At 49.2% G+C, this 17089-nt stretch overlaps 2 non-coding genes and 3 pseudogenes across 2 annotated transcripts; all 5 read left to right on the top strand.

Annotated features, from left to right (window-relative positions):
• The first annotated feature begins 3113 nt into the window (after positions 1–3113).
• Positions 3114–3304, top strand: LOC124769540. The gene has a single exon (XR_007013023.1). It is a non-coding gene; the product is annotated as a U2 spliceosomal RNA (small nuclear RNA).
• A 3264-nt stretch (positions 3305–6568) lies between these two features.
• On the top strand, positions 6569–6753 carry LOC124769542. Its single transcript, XR_007013024.1, has one exon. It is a non-coding gene; the product is annotated as a U2 spliceosomal RNA (small nuclear RNA).
• A 3226-nt stretch (positions 6754–9979) lies between these two features.
• LOC124769374 lies at positions 9980–10190 on the top strand (annotated as a pseudogene).
• Positions 10191–13428: 3238 nt separating this feature from the next.
• LOC124769362 lies at positions 13429–13639 on the top strand (annotated as a pseudogene).
• Positions 13640–16878: 3239 nt separating this feature from the next.
• On the top strand, positions 16879–17089 carry LOC124769447 (annotated as a pseudogene).

Here is a 17089-nt window from a genome sequence, read left to right as displayed (position 1 = left end):
TTAAGATTATCTTAAGAATTTTTTTTTTTTTTTGCGGTTAGCCGGACGGCACTTGCAGCCGCATTACGCTAGGCTGGTAATTTATGGGGGCACAGGACAGTGCCTTCGGATGCCTCGTTAGCGTCTCTTATGGTCCGGGCACAGATAATTTTAATTAAATTTTTTGGAGTTATAACCTTAGCTCCTCGCGAACGTCGTCGTCGTCGCCGCCGCACGCACGCTGAATACGTGTGTACACACGCACACACACATATGCAGTAGGCGGTGGACGATGTAAGCACTCGGCTAGGTGTAGCTCGCGCCAGTATAGCTCGCACCGGCCTGACGCTGCTGTGGGGCGGCCTCACGGCTTCTCCACTGCCCTGGCAGCTAGCGGCGTTCAAATGGGAGTCGCAGTTTACTCCTCGACATGGAGGGTAGTACTGGGATGTTGACGAGTGATCTCGTATTTGGTCGTTCCTTCCGGCACTTGCCTTTGTGATGTTTTCGACGGTCGCCTGTTGCCATATCGGCCCGCACCACCGTGTGTCACTCCCACATGTGGAGCGCACACGCTGCAAGCATTTAGGCCCTGACACTGCGGTTTTTCATCTCTGGCGGTACTCCGCAAGGATACCGCCCTTCGATTGTGCCATTCCAGCACTAATCGAAGTGCTAGGTTTTCCGGCCTGTTAGGAGACCGCTTCTGCAAAACGTGCGAGGAGATGTTTGCTGGTTGCGAGCTACCCGCCGATTTTCTAGCTGTATGTATGGTCCTTAATCCAAAGGTCACAGGTCACTGTCGGGCTAAGGACGTGTTCTTAACACTGATTATAAGTTGGTGGCACGAAGTGTGGCTTCACATCATAAACAGGTAATGAATAAGGTACACTGGCGTTTCGAATCGAACCACCTTCACCGCTGCTTCTATATACCGTGATGCTGTCTTACTCACCCACCGCCGACGCTCGAACCCCGGCTTCAATTGATCTCTAGATTTCGCCGGTGCCTTCTCCCATCCTTACCTGCTGGCCGTTATGTTGCGGAAGGGTTTCGGGGAGCACTTCATAAGAGACATCCGGCACTCCTTGGATGGAGCAAATTCCAGAATCATTGTGAACTGCTGCAGATCACGACCAATTCCCATCAGACGATCAGTTCGACAAGGCTGTCCCTTGTCAGTGTATTTTATCGCTTTGGCGCTGGACCCCATGCTGCGTGACATCGGATGGATGGTCGATGGTGTTCCTTTCCCAGGCGTCACCTTCCGCAGTGCGGCATACGCGGATGGTGTAGGTGTGTTTGTAGCAAACGCCAATGACATCGATTCGGTTCGCCGAGTCCTCCACGTTTATGAACGAGCATCCGGTGCCATGTTAAAATCCAACAAAATGGTGCTAATGCCACTAGGGCCACGATCATTGACCATCGAACGCCCATGCAACCGGATTGTAGGGGAACAACGTATCTTGGGTCTTGAGGTGACTGACTGTCCGCAGCGCATGTTAACACTCACGTGCAGGCGGATTCTCACGCGCATCAGAGGATTTTGCATGAGTCACACTGATCGACGACTCGACCTCCATCAACGAATCCAACTGATTAGTTCATACATCCTATCACGGGCATAGTATGTAGCACAACTCCATACGCTACCGAAACAAACCAGCAGAGCCATCTCACAAACAGTATATTGCCTATTGTGGCGGCATGCACTATTCAAAGTTGATGCGCAGAATTGTACACTGCCAAAGGTCGATAGTGGCCTTGGACTCATTGACTTTCCCCGCAAATGTGCGGCAATCCTGATTCAAAGTATCGCCACTTTGCGTGAGATTGACCCAGGTGGTACAACAGCGGTGCTTTTCGACCGTTATCGCCCACAATCGGCGCGTGCACCAGTATGTTTGACACATATTCCATTCCGGATGACGACAGTCAAGGACTATTACCTCAATCAAAGTTACGTCCTAACAGTGGCCACCGACAAGGCACGCACATCGAAGCGCCTTTACTAGGCGCTTCGAGGCCAGCCCACACCACATAAATTGGAGGACAGACGACCGTCGGTCATCTGACACCAAGCTTGGGCTAATATCAACCACCCAGCCCTTCCCACAGAAGTTTCAGCGCTATGGTATCGCGTTATAAACAATTTAATACCCACTAATCACCGCCTGGTGGCCATCCGCCTATGGCCCTCGGCTGCTTGCGGCCGATGTGGTGACGTAGACACCAGAGAGCATCGTCTCTTATGCCCTCACGTCACAGAAGTGTGGGACCTTGCACGTGTGCTATTAGCGCTGATCGGTGGGACTACACTGGACTATGTGTCAATCGACTGGTTCCTTACCCCTGATATTCAGACCAACCAACGAACACGACGTAACGCAATGGTGTGGCTCTTGGGCCACACCATTTTCACGATCTATGACCTTTGCCTCACCGATGCTGTCTCTTTCATGGACTACCTTTGGAGCCAGCATCGCCTGGCGGAATCTGACCGGAAATATACCATTACTTTTGCAAGATTTCTTAAAGTTGCAATGGTTCATGGTTATCAAAAGGTGTTCTGGGCTGACTAAGGCACCTCGTATAAGAATTGCCTGAGTGTACCCCTGGATCTTTGTCACTCAGACTTTCAAACTACCCTTGACTTACCCATACCCCAGATTTGATATTGGCCTTCAGGGCATCACTAGAGTAGACTGTTCTATGATACTGATAATATGGAAATTGGTAACACGGAAATTGTGTGAACCTTGTATGAAAAATTATTGGAAAATTGGAAAACACATAATCTATCTTAAAGGGTTATTACTTCGTTAATTCTATGGGCGATGGGATTATCTCGCCAGTTTCGTTTGAGTGTGCTGCCGTCGCTGTTTTTTTTTATTTTGCCTAATTTCTGTCTTTATTTATTTCTTTCTATTTAGTTTTTAACATCATCACTTGCTTCACACCTGGAGAGGGAGGTGTGTTTCTGAGTAGTGTGTCGTCGCCCCCAAGGCATAGCAGAGTATGCCTCCGCTTTTATTTTCGGTTTATGGCAATAAGTCTTGCTACTAACAACACCCTGCTTTACGTGCTGCGTCGACACTAGAGGATGGCGGCATTTTTGGAGAGGAAAAGGTAGGTCTATAGGCGAGGTAGGAGGGAAAAAAGTGTAGTATTTGTCTTATCAGCTTAATATCTGATACGTCCTGCATCACACGACCAGAATATTACACTCATTTTTGGCTTATGACGGAGTGCTAGGGGCTTGCTCCACCTCTGTCGCGGGTTGGCCCGGCATTGAAGTACCGCCGGGGTCGGCCCACCTAAAATTAATTAAAACACAGCCTGAAATGGGTTAACTTTCTGCAGTGATCAGATATTCCGCTGGTAGCAAAACTTGTCGTAGTTGTTGATGTGCCCAGTAGTTAGTTGCTTACACACCACGATTTCTTTTCATTAATTTAAGATTATCTTAAGAATTTTTGTTTTTTTTGCGGTTAGCCGGACGGCACTTGCAGCCGCATTACGCTAGGCTGGTAATTTATGGGGGCACAGGACAGTGCCTTCGGATGCCTCGTTAGCGTCTCTTATGGCCCGGGCACAGATAATTTTAATTAAATTTTTTGGAGTTATAACCTTAGCTCCTCGCGAACGTCGTCGTCGTCGTCGTCGTCGCCGCCGCACGCACGCTGAATACGTGTGTACACACGCACACACACATATGCAGTAGGCGGTGGACGATGTAAGCACTCGGCTAGGTGTAGCTCGCGCCAGTATAGCTCGCACCGGCCTGACGCTGCTGTGGGGCGGCCTCACGGCTTCTCCACTGCCCTGGCAGCTAGCGGCGTTCAAATGGGAGTCGCAGTTTACTCCTCGACATGGATGGTAGTACTGGGATGTTGACGAGTGATCTCGTATTTGGTCGTTCCTTCCGGCACTTGCCTTTGTGATGTTTTCGACGGTCGCCTGTTGCCATATCGGCCCGCACCACCGTGTGTCACTCCCACATGTGGAGCGCACACGCTGCAAGCATTTAGGCCCTGACACTGCGGTTTTTCATCTCTGGCGGTACTCCGCAAGGATACCGCCCTTCGATTGTGCCATTCCAGCACTAATCGAAGTGCTAGGTTTTCCGGCCTGTTAGGAGACCGCTTCTGCAAAACGTGCGAGGAGATGTTTGCTGGTTGCGAGCTACCCGCCGATTTTCTAGCTGTATGTATGGTCCTTAATCCAAAGGTCACAGGTCACTGTCGGGCTAAGGACGTGTTCTTAACACTGATTATAAGTTGGTGGCACGAAGTGTGGCTTCACATCTTAAACAGGTAATGAATAAGGTACACTGGCGTTTCGAATCGAACCACCTTCACCGCTGCTTCTATATACCGTGATGCTGTCTTACTCACCCACCGCCGACGCTCGAACCCCAGCTTCAATTGATCTCTAGATTTCGCCGGTGCCTTCTCCCATCCTTACCTGCTGGCCGTTATGTCGCGGAAGGGTTTCGGGGAGCACTTCATAAGAGACATCCGGCACTTCTTGGATGGAGCAAATTCCAGAATCATTGTGAACTGCTGCAGATCACGACCAATTCCCATCAGACGATCAGTTCGACAAGGCTGTCCCTTGTCAGTGTATTTTATCGCTTTGGCGCTGGACCCCATGCTGCGTGACATCGGATGGATGGTCGATGGTGTTCCTTTCCCAGGCGTCACCTACCGCAGTGCGGCATACGCGGATGGTGTAGGTGTGTTTGTAGCAAACGCCAATGACATCGATTCGGTTCGCCGAGTCCTCCACGTTTATGAACGAGCATCCGGTGCCATGTTAAAATCCAACAAAATGGTGCTAATGCCACTAGGGCCACGATCATTGACCATCGAACGCCCATGCAACCGGATTGTAGGGGAACAACGTATCTTGGGTCTTGAGGTGACTGACTGTCCGCAGCGCATGTTAACACTCACGTGCAGGCGGATTCTCACGCGCATCAGAGGATTTTGCATGAGTCACACTGATCAACGACTCGACCTCCATCAACGAATCCAACTGATTAGTACATACATCCTATCACGGGCATAGTATGTAGCACAACTCCATACGCTACCGAAACAAACCAGCAGAGCCATCTCACAAACAGTATATTGCCTATTGTGGCGGCATGCACTATTCAAAGTTGATGCGCAGAATTGTACACTGCCAAAGGTCGATAGTGGCCTTGGACTCATTGACTTTCCCCGCAAATGTGCGGCAATCCTGATTCAAAGTATCGCCACTTTGCGTGAGATTGACCCAGGTGGTACAACAGCGGTGCTTTTCGACCGTTATCGCCCACAATCGGCGCGTGCACCAGTATGTTTGACACATATTCCATTCCGGATGACGACAGTCAAGGACTATTACCTCAATCAAAGCTACGTCCTAACAGTGGCCACCGACAAGGGACGCACATCGAAGCGCCTTTACTAGGCGCTTCGAGGCCAGCCCACACCACATAAATTGGAGGACAGACGACCGTCGGTCATCTGACACCAAGCTTGGGCTAATATCAACCACCCAGCCCTTCCCACAGAAGTTTCAGCGCTATGGTATCGCGTTGTAAACAATTTAATACCCACTAATCACCGCCTGGTGGCCATCCGCCTATGGCCCTCGGCTGCTTGCGGCCGATGTGGTGACGTAGACACCAGAGAGCATCGTCTCTTATGCCCTCACGTCACAGAAGTGTGGGACCTTGCACGTGTGCTATTAGCGCTGATCGGTGGGACTACACTGGACTATGTGTCAATCGACTGGTTCCTTACCCCTGATATTCAGACCAACCAACGAACACGACGTAACGCAATGGTGTGGCTCTTGGGCCACACCATTTTCACGATCTATGACCTTTGCCTCACCGATGCTGTCTCTTTCATGGACTACCTTTGGAGCCAGCATCGCCTGGCGGAATCTGACCGGAAATATACCATTACTTTTGCAAGATTTCTTAAAGTTGCAATGGTTCATGGTTATCAAAAGGTGTTCTGGGCTGACTAAGGCACCTCGTATAAGAATTGCCTGAGTGTACCCCTGGATCTTTGTCACTCAGACTTTCAAACTACCCTTGACTTACCCATACCCCAGATTTGATATTGGCCTTCAGGGCATCACTAGAGTAGACTGTTCTATGATACTGATAATATGGAAATTGGGAACACGGAAATTGTGTGAACCTTGTATGAAAAATTATTGGAAAATTGGAAAACACATAATCTATCTTAAAGGATTATTACTTCGTTAATTCTATGGGCGATGGGATTATCTCGCCAGTTTCGTTTGAGTGTGCTGCCGTCGCTGTTTTTTTTTTTTATTTTGCCTTCATTTCTGTCTTTATTTATTTCTTTCTATTTAGTTTTTAACATCATCACTTGCTTCGCACCTGGAGAGGGAGGTGTGTTTCTGAGTAGTGTGTCGTCGCCCCCAAGGCATAGCAGAGTATGCCTCCGCTTTTATTTTCGGCTTATGGCAATAAGTCTTGCTACTAACAACACCCTGCTTTACGTGCTGCGTCGACACTAGAGGATGGCGGCATTTTTGGAGAGGAAAAGGTAGGTCAATAGGCGAGGTAGGAGGGAAAAAAGTGTAGTATTTGTCTTATCAGCTTAATATCTGATACGTCCTGCATCACACGACCAGAATATTACACTCATTTTTGGCTTATGACGGAGTGCTAGGGGCTTGCTCCACCTCTGTCGCGGGTTGGCCCGGCATTGAAGTACCGCCGGGATCGGCCCACCTAAAATTAATTAAAACACAGCCTGAAATGGGTTAACTTTCTGCAGTGTCAGATATTCCGCTGGTAGCAAAACTTGTCGTAGTTGTTGATGTGCCCAGTAGTTAGTTGCTTACACACCACGATTTCTTTTCATTAATTTAAGATTATCTTAAGAATTTTTGTTTTTTTTGCGGTTAGCCGGACGGCACTTGCAGCCGCATTACGCTAGGCTGGTAATTTATGGGGGCACAGGACAGTGCCTTCGGATGCCTCGTTAGCGTCTCTTATGGTCCGGGCACAGATAATTTTAATTAAATTTTTTGGAGTTATAACCTTAGCTCCTCGCGAACGTCGTCGTCGTCGCCGCCGCACGCACGCTGAATACGTGTGTACACACGCACACACACATATGCAGTAGGCGGTGGACGATGTAAGCACTCGGCTAGGTGTAGCTCGCGCCAGTATAGCTCGCACCGGCCTGACGCTGCTGTGGGGCGGCCTCACGGCTTCTCCACTGCCCTGGCAGCTAGCGGCGTTCAAATGGGAGTCGCAGTTTACTCCTCGACATGGAGGGTAGTACTGGGATGTTGACGAGTGATCTCGTATTTGGTCGTTCCTTCCGGCACTTGCCTTTGTGATGTTTTCGACGGTCGCCTGTTGCCATATCGGCCCGCACCACCGTGTGTCACTCCCACATGTGGAGCGCACACGCTGCAAGCATTTAGGCCCTGACACTGCGGTTTTTCATCTCTGGCGGTACTCCGCAAGGATACCGCCCTTCGATTGTGCCATTCCAGCACTAATCGAAGTGCTAGGTTTTCCGGCCTGTTAGGAGACCGCTTCTGCAAAACGTGCGAGGAGATGTTTGCTGGTTGCGAGCTACCCGCCGATTTTCTAGCTGTATGTATGGTCCTTAATCCAAAGGTCACAGGTCACTGTCGGGCTAAGGACGTGTTCTTAACACTGATTATAAGTTGGTGGCACGAAGTGTGGCTTCACATCTTAAACAGGTAATGAATAAGGTACACTGGCGTTTCGAATCGAACCACCTTCACCGCTGCTTCTATATACCGTGATGCTGTCTTACTCACCCACCGCCGACGCTCGAACCCCAGCTTCAATTGATCTCTAGATTTCGCCGGTGCCTTCTCCCATCCTTACCTGCTGGCCGTTATGTCGCGGAAGGGTTTCGGGGAGCACTTCATAAGAGACATCCGGCACTTCTTGGATGGAGCAAATTCCAGAGTCATTGTGAACTGCTGCAGATCACGACCAATTCCCATCAGACGATCAGTTCGACAAGGCTGTCCCTTGTCAGTGTATTTTATCGCTTTGGCGCTGGACCCCATGCTGCGTGACATCGGATGGATGGTCGATGGTGTTCCTTTCCCAGGCGTCACCTTCCGCAGTGCGGCATACGCGGATGGTGTAGGTGTGTTTGTAGCAAACGCCAATGACATCGATTCGGTTCGCCGAGTCCTCCACGTTTATGAACGAGCATCCGGTGCCATGTTAAAATCCAACAAAATGGTGCTAATGCCACTAGGGCCACGATCATTGACCATCGAACGCCCATGCAACCGGATTGTAGGGGAACAACGTATCTTGGGTCTTGAGGTGACTGACTGTCCGCAGCGCATGTTAACACTCACGTGCAGGCGGATTCTCACGCGCATCAGAGGATTTTGCATGAGTCACACTGATCGACGACTCGACCTCCATCAACGAATCCAACTGATTAGTACATACATCCTATCACGGGCATAGTATGTAGCACAACTCCATACGCTACCGAAACAAACCAGCAGAGCCATCTCACAAACAGTATATTGCCTATTGTGGCGGCATGCACTATTCAAAGTTGATGCGCAGAATTGTACACTGCCAAAGGTCGATAGTAACCTTGGACTCATTGACTTTCCCCGCAAATGTGCGGCAATCCTGATTCAAAGTATCGCCACTTTGCGTGAGATTGACCCAGGTGGTACAACAGCGGTGCTTTTCGACCTTAATCCCCCACAATCGGCGCGTGCACCAGTATGTTTGACACATATTCCATTCCGGATGACGACAGTCAAGGACTATTACCTCAATCAAAGCTACGTCCTAACAGTGGCCACCGACAAGGGACGCACATCGAAGCGCCTTTACTAGGCGCTTCGAGGCCAGCCCACACCACATAAATTGGAGGACAGACGACCGTCGGTCATCTGACACCAAGCTTGGGCTAATATCAACCACCCAGCCCTTCCCACAGAAGTTTCAGCGCTATGGTATCGCGTTGTAAACAATTTAATACCCACTAATCACCGCCTGGTGGCCATCCGCCTATGGCCCTCGGCTGCTTGCGGCCGATGTGGTGACGTAGACACCAGAGAGCATCGTCTCTTATGCCCTCACGTCACAGAAGTGTGGGACCTTGCACGTGTGCTATTAGCGCTGATCGGTGGGACTACACTGGACTATGTGTCAATCGACTGGTTCCTTACCCCTGATATTCAGACCAACCAACGAACACGACGTAACGCAATGGTGTGGCTCTTGGGCCACACCATTTTCACGATCTATGACCTTTGCCTCACCGATGCTGTCTCTTTCATGGACTACCTTTGGAGCCAGCATCGCCTGGCGGAATCTGACCGGAAATATACCATTACTTTTGCAAGATTTCTTAAAGTTGCAATGGTTCATGGTTATCAAAAGGTGTTCTGGGCTGACTAAGGCACCTCGTATAAGAATTGCCTGAGTGTACCCCTGGATCTTTGTCACTCAGACTTTCAAACTACCCTTGACTTACCCATACCCCAGATTTGATATTGGCCTTCAGGGCATCACTAGAGTAGACTGTTCTATGATACTGATAATATGGAAATTGGTAACACGGAAATTGTGTGAACCTTGTATGAAAAATTATTGGAAAATTGGAAAACACATAATCTATCTTAAAGGATTATTACTTCGTTAATTCTATGGGCGATGGGATTATCTCGCCAGTTTCGTTTGAGTGTGCTGCCGTCGCTGTTTTTTTTTTATTTTGCCTTCATTTCTGTCTTTATTTATTTCTTTCTATTTAGTTTTTAACATCATCACTTGCTTCACACCTGGAGAGGGAGGTGTGTTTCTGAGTAGTGTGTCGTCGCCCCCAAGGCATAGCAGAGTATGCCTCCGCTTTTATTTTCGGTTTATGGCAATAAGTCTTGCTACTAACAACACCCTGCTTTACGTGCTGCGTCGACACTAGAGGATGGCGGCATTTTTGGAGAGGAAAAGGTAGGTCTATAGGGGAGGTACGAGGGAAAAAAGTGTAGTATTTGTCTTATCAGCTTAATATCTGATACGTCCTGCATCACACGACCAGAATATTACACTCATTTTTGGCTTATGACGGAGTGCTAGGGGCTTGCTCCACCTCTGTCGCGGGTTGGCCCGGCATTGAAGTACCGCCGGGATCGGCCCACCTAAAATTAATTAAAACACAGCCTGAAATGGGTTAACTTTCTGCAGTGTCAGATATTCCGCTGGTAGCAAAACTTGTCGTAGTTGTTGATGTGCCCAGTAGTTAGTTGCTTACACACCACGATTTCTTTTCATTAATTTAAGATTATCTTAAGAATTTTTTTTTTTTTTGCGGTTAGCCGGACGGCACTTGCAGCCGCATTACGCTAGGCTGGTAATTTATGGGGGCACAGGACAGTGCCTTCGGATGCCTCGTTAGCGTCTCTTATGGTCCGGGCACAGATAATTTTAATTAAATTTTTTGGAGTTATAACCTTAGCTCCTCGCGAACGTCGTCGTCGTCGTCGTCGTCGTCGCCGCCGCACGCACGCTGAATACGTGTGTACACACGCACACACACATATGCAGTAGGCGGTGGACGATGTAAGCACTCGGCTAGGTGTAGCTCGCGCCAGTATAGCTCGCACCGGCCTGACGCTGCTGTGGGGCGGCCTCACGGCTTCTCCACTGCCCTGGCAGCTAGCGGCGTTCAAATGGGAGTCGCAGTTTACTCCTCGACATGGATGGTAGTACTGGGATGTTGACGAGTGATCTCGTATTTGGTCGTTCCTTCCGGCACTTGCCTTTGTGATGTTTTCGACGGTCGCCTGTTGCCATATCGGCCCGCACCACCGTGTGTCACTCCCACATGTGGAGCGCACACGCTGCAAGCATTTAGGCCCTGACACTGCGGTTTTTCATCTCTGGCGGTACTCCGCAAGGATACCGCCCTTCGATTGTGCCATTCCAGCACTAATCGAAGTGCTAGGTTTTCCGGCCTGTTAGGAGACCGCTTCTGCAAAACGTGCGAGGAGATGTTTGCTGGTTGCGAGCTACCCGCCGATTTTCTAGCTGTATGTATGGTCCTTAATCCAAAGGTCACAGGTCACTGTCGGGCTAAGGACGTGTTCTTAACACTGATTATAAGTTGGTGGCACGAAGTGTGGCTTCACATCTTAAACAGGTAATGAATAAGGTACACTGGCGTTTCGAATCGAACCACCTTCACCGCTGCTTCTATATACCGTGATGCTGTCTTACTCACCCACCGCCGACGCTCGAACCCCGGCTTCAATTGATCTCTAGATTTCGCCGGTGCCTTCTCCCATCCTTACCTGCTGGCCGTTATGTCGCGGAAGGGTTTTGGGGAGCACTTCATAAGAGACATCCTGCACTTCTTGGATGGAGCAAATTCCAGAATCATTGTGAACGGCTGCAGATCACGACCAATTCCCATCAGACGATCAGTTCGACAAGGCTGTCCCTTGTCAGTGTATTTTATCGCTTTGGCGCTGGACCCCATGCTGCGTGACATCGGATGGATGGTCGATGGTGTTCCTTTCCCAGGCGTCACCTTCCGCAGTGCGGCATACGCGGATGGTGTAGGTTTGTTTGTAGCAAACGCCAATGACATCGATTCGGTTCGCCGAGTCCTCCACGTTTATGAACGAGCATCCGGTGCCATGTTAAAATCCAACAAAATGGTGCTAATGCCACTAGGGCCACGATCATTGACCATCGAACGCCCATGCAACCGGATTGTAGGGGAACAACGTATCTTGGGTCTTGAGGTGACTGACTGTCCGCAGCGCATGTTAACACTCACGTGCAGGCGGATTCTCACGCGCATCAGAGGATTTTGCATGAGTCACACTGATCGACGACTCGACCTCCATCAACGAATCCAACTGATTAGTACATACATCCTATCACGGGCATAGTATGTAGCACAACTCCATACGCTACCGAAACAAACCAGCAGAGCCATCTCACAAACAGTATATTGCCTATTGTGGCGGCATGCACTATTCAAAGTTGATGCGCAGAATTGTACACTGCCAAAGGTCGATAGTGGCCTTGGACTCATTGACTTTCCCCGCAAATGTGCGGCAATCCTGATTCAAAGTATCGCCACTTTGCGTGAGATTGACCCAGGTGGTACAACAGCGGTGCTTTTCGACCGTTATCGCCCACAATCGGCGCGTGCACCAGTATGTTTGACACATATTCCATTCCGGATGACGACAGTCAAGGACTATTACCTCAATCAAAGTTACGTCCTAACAGTGGCCACCGACAAGGCACGCACATCGAAGCGCCTTTACTAGGCGCTTCGAGGCCAGCCCACACCACATAAATTGGAGGACAGACGACCGTCGGTCATCTGACACCAAGCTTGGGCTAATATCAACCACCCAGCCCTTCCCACAGAAGTTTCAGCGCTATGGTATCGCGTTGTAAACAATTTAATACCCACTAATCACCGCCTGGTGGCCATCCGCCTATGGCCCTCGGCTGCTTGCGGCCGATGTGGTGACGTAGACACCAGAGAGCATCGTCTCTTATGCCCTCACGTCACAGAAGTGTGGGACCTTGCACGTGTGCTATTAGCGCTGATCGGTGGGACTACACTGGACTATGTGTCAATCGACTGGTTCCTTACCCCTGATATTCAGACCAACCAACGAACACGACGTAACGCAATGGTGTGGCTCTTGGGCCACACCATTTTCACGATCTATGACCTTTGCCTCACCGATGCTGTCTCTTTCATGGACTACCTTTGGAGCCAGCATCGCCTGGCGGAATCTGACCGGAAATATACCATTACTTTTGCAAGATTTCTTAAAGTTGCAATGGTTCATGGTTATCAAAAGGTGTTCTGGGCTGACTAAGGCACCTCGTATAAGAATTGCCTGAGTGTACCCCTGGATCTTTGTCACTCAGACTTTCAAACTACCCTTGACTTACCCATACCCCAGATTTGATATTGGCCTTCAGGGCATCACTAGAGTAGACTGTTCTATGATACTGATAATATGGAAATTGGTAACACGGAAATTGTGTGAACCTTGTATGAAAAATTATTGGAAAATTGGAAAACACATAATCTATCTTAAAGGATTATTACTTCGTTAATTCTATGGGCGATGGGATTATCTCGCCAGTTTCGTTTGAGTGTGCTGCCGTCGCTGTTTTTTTTTTATTTTGCCTTCATTTCTGTCTTTATTTATTTCTTTCTATTTAGTTTTTAACATCATCACTTGCTTCACACCTGGAGAGGGAGGTGTGTTTCTGAGTAGTGTGTCGTCGCCCCCAAGGCATAGCAGAGTATGCCTCCGCTTTTATTTTCGGTTTATGGCAATAAGTCTTGCTACTAACAACACCCTGCTTTACGTGCTGCGTCGACACTAGAGGATGGCGGCATTTTTGGAGAGGAAAAGGTAGGTCTATAGGGGAGGTACGAGGGAAAAAAGTGTAGTATTTGTCTTATCAGCTTAATATCTGATACGTCCTGCATCACACGACCAGAATATTACACTCATTTTTGGCTTATGACGGAGTGCTAGGGGCTTGCTCCACCTCTGTCGCGGGTTGGCCCGGCATTGAAGTACCGCCGGGATCGGCCCACCTAAAATTAATTAAAACACAGCCTGAAATGGGTTAACTTTCTGCAGTGTCAGATATTCCGCTGGTAGCAAAACTTGTCGTAGTTGTTGATGTGCCCAGTAGTTAGTTGCTTACACACCACGATTTCTTTTCATTAATTTAAGATTATCTTAAGAATTTTTTTTTTTTTTGCGGTTAGCCGGACGGCACTTGCAGCCGCATTACGCTAGGCTGGTAATTTATGGGGGCACAGGACAGTGCCTTCGGATGCCTCGTTAGCGTCTCTTATGGTCCGGGCACAGATAATTTTAATTAAATTTTTTGGAGTTATAACCTTAGCTCCTCGCGAACGTCGTCGTCGTCGTCGTCGTCGTCGCCGCCGCACGCACGCTGAATACGTGTGTACACACGCACACACACATATGCAGTAGGCGGTGGACGATGTAAGCACTCGGCTAGGTGTAGCTCGCGCCAGTATAGCTCGCACCGGCCTGACGCTGCTGTGGGGCGGCCTCACGGCTTCTCCACTGCCCTGGCAGCTAGCGGCGTTCAAATGGGAGTCGCAGTTTACTCCTCGACATGGATGGTAGTACTGGGATGTTGACGAGTGATCTCGTATTTGGTCGTTCCTTCCGGCACTTGCCTTTGTGATGTTTTCGACGGTCGCCTGTTGCCATATCGGCCCGCACCACCGTGTGTCACTCCCACATGTGGAGCGCACACGCTGCAAGCATTTAGGCCCTGACACTGCGGTTTTTCATCTCTGGCGGTACTCCGCAAGGATACCGCCCTTCGATTGTGCCATTCCAGCACTAATCGAAGTGCTAGGTTTTCCGGCCTGTTAGGAGACCGCTTCTGCAAAACGTGCGAGGAGATGTTTGCTGGTTGCGAGCTACCCGCCGATTTTCTAGCTGTATGTATGGTCCTTAATCCAAAGGTCACAGGTCACTGTCGGGCTAAGGACGTGTTCTTAACACTGATTATAAGTTGGTGGCACGAAGTGTGGCTTCACATCTTAAACAGGTAATGAATAAGGTACACTGGCGTTTCGAATCGAACCACCTTCACCGCTGCTTCTTTATACCGTGATGCTGTCTTACTCACCCACCGCCGACGCTCGAACCCCGGCTTCAATTGATCTCTAGATTTCGCCGGTGCCTTCTCCCATCCTTACCTGCTGGCCGTTATGTCGCGGAAGGGTTTTGGGGAGCACTTCATAAGAGACATCCTGCACTTCTTGGATGGAGCAAATTCCAGAATCATTGTGAACGGCTGCAGATCACGACCAATTCCCATCAGACGATCAGTTCGACAAGGCTGTCCCTTGTCAGTGTATTTTATCGCTTTGGCGCTGGACCCCATGCTGCGTGACATCGGATGGATGGTCGATGGTGTTCCTTTCCCAGGCGTCACCTTCCGCAGTGCGGCATACGCGGATGGTGTAGGTTTGTTTGTAGCAAACGCCAATGACATCGATTCGGTTCGCCGAGTCCTCCACGTTTATGAACGAGCATCCGGTGCCATGTTAAAATCCAACAAAATGGTGCTAATGCCACTAGGGCCACGATCATTGACCATCGAACGCCCATGCAACCGGATTGTAGGGGAACAACGTATCTTGGGTCTTGAGGTGACTGACTGTCCGCAGCGCATGTTAACACTCACGTGCAGGCGGATTCTCACGCGCATCAGAGGATTTTGCATGAGTCACACTGATCGACGACTCGACCTCCATCAACGAATCCAACTGATTAGTACATACATCCTATCACGGGCATAGTATGTAGCACAACTCCATACGCTACCGAAACAAACCAGCAGAGCCATCTCACAAACAGTATATTGCCTATTGTGGCGGCATGCACTATTCAAAGTTGATGCGCAGAATTGTACACTGCCAAAGGTCGATAGTGGCCTTGGACTCATTGACTTTCCCCGCAAATGTGCGGCAATCCTGATTCAAAGTATCGCCACTTTGCGTGAGATTGACCCAGGTGGTACAACAGCGGTGCTTTTCGACCGTTATCGCCCACAATCGGCGCGTGCACCAGTATGTTTGACACATATTCCATTCCGGATGACGACAGTCAAGGACTATTACCTCAATCAAAGTTACGTCCTAACAGTGGCCACCGACAAGGCACGCACATCGAAGCGCCTTTACTAGGCGCTTCGAGGCCAGCCCACACCACATAAATTGGAGGACAGACGACCGTCGGTCATCTGACACCAAGCTTGGGCTAATATCAACCACCCAGCCCTTCCCACAGAAGTTTCAGCGCTATGGTATCGCGTTGTAAACAATTTAATACCCACTAATCACCGCCTGGTGGCCATCCGCCTATGGCCCTCGGCTGCTTGCGGCCGATGTGGTGACGTAGACACCAGAGAGCATCGTCTCTTATGCCCTCACGTCACAGAAGTGTGGGACCTTGCACGTGTGCTATTAGCGCTGATCGGTGGGACTACACTGGACTATGTGTCAATCGACTGGTTCCTTACCCCTGATATTCAGACCAACCAACGAACACGACGTAACGCAATGGTGTGGCTCTTGGGCCACACCATTTTCACGATCTATGACCTTTGCCTCACCGATGCTGTCTCTTTCATGGACTACCTTTGGAGCCAGCATCGCCTGGCGGAATCTGACCGGAAATATACCATTACTTTTGCAAGATTTCTTAAAGTTGCAATGGTTCATGGTTATCAAAAGGTGTTCTGGGCTGACTAAGGCACCTCGTATAAGAATTGCCTGAGTGTACCCCTGGATCTTTGTCACTCAGACTTTCAAACTACCCTTGACTTAACCATACCCCAGATTTGATATTGGCCTTCAGGGCATCACTAGAGTAGACTGTTCTATGATACTGATAATATGGAAATTGGTAACACGGAAATTGTGTGAACCTTGTATGAAAAATTATTGGAAAATTGGAAAACACATAATCTATCTTAAAGGATTATTACTTCGTTAATTCTATGGGCGATGGGATTATCTCGCCAGTTTCGTTTGAGTGTGCTGCCGTCGCTGTTTTTTTTTTTATTTTGCCTTCATTTCTGTCTTTATTTATTTCTTTCTATTTAGTTTTTAACATCATCACTTGCTTCACACCTGGAGAGGGAGGTGTGTTTCTGAGTAGTGTGTCGTCGCCCCCAAGGCATAGCAGAGTATGCCTCCGCTTTTATTTTCGGTTTATGGCAATAAGTCTTGCTACTAACAACACCCTGCTTTACGTGCTGCGTCGACACTAGAGGATGGCGGCATTTTTGGAGAGGAAAAGGTAGGTCTATAGGGGAGGTAGGAGGGAAAAAAGTGTAGTATTTGTCTTATCAGCTTAATATCTGATACGTCCTGCATCACACGACCAGAATATTACACTCATTTTTGGCTTATGACGGAGTGCTAGGGGCTTGCTCCACCTCTGTCGCGGGTTGGCCCGGCATTGAAGTACCGCCGGGATCGGCCCACCTAAA

The sequence above is a fragment of the Schistocerca piceifrons genome, unplaced genomic scaffold (assembly GCF_021461385.2).
Source record: "Schistocerca piceifrons isolate TAMUIC-IGC-003096 unplaced genomic scaffold, iqSchPice1.1 HiC_scaffold_701, whole genome shotgun sequence".
Classification (NCBI taxonomy): domain Eukaryota; kingdom Metazoa; phylum Arthropoda; class Insecta; order Orthoptera; family Acrididae; genus Schistocerca; species Schistocerca piceifrons.
This window is presented reverse-complemented; position numbering and strand designations above follow the sequence as displayed.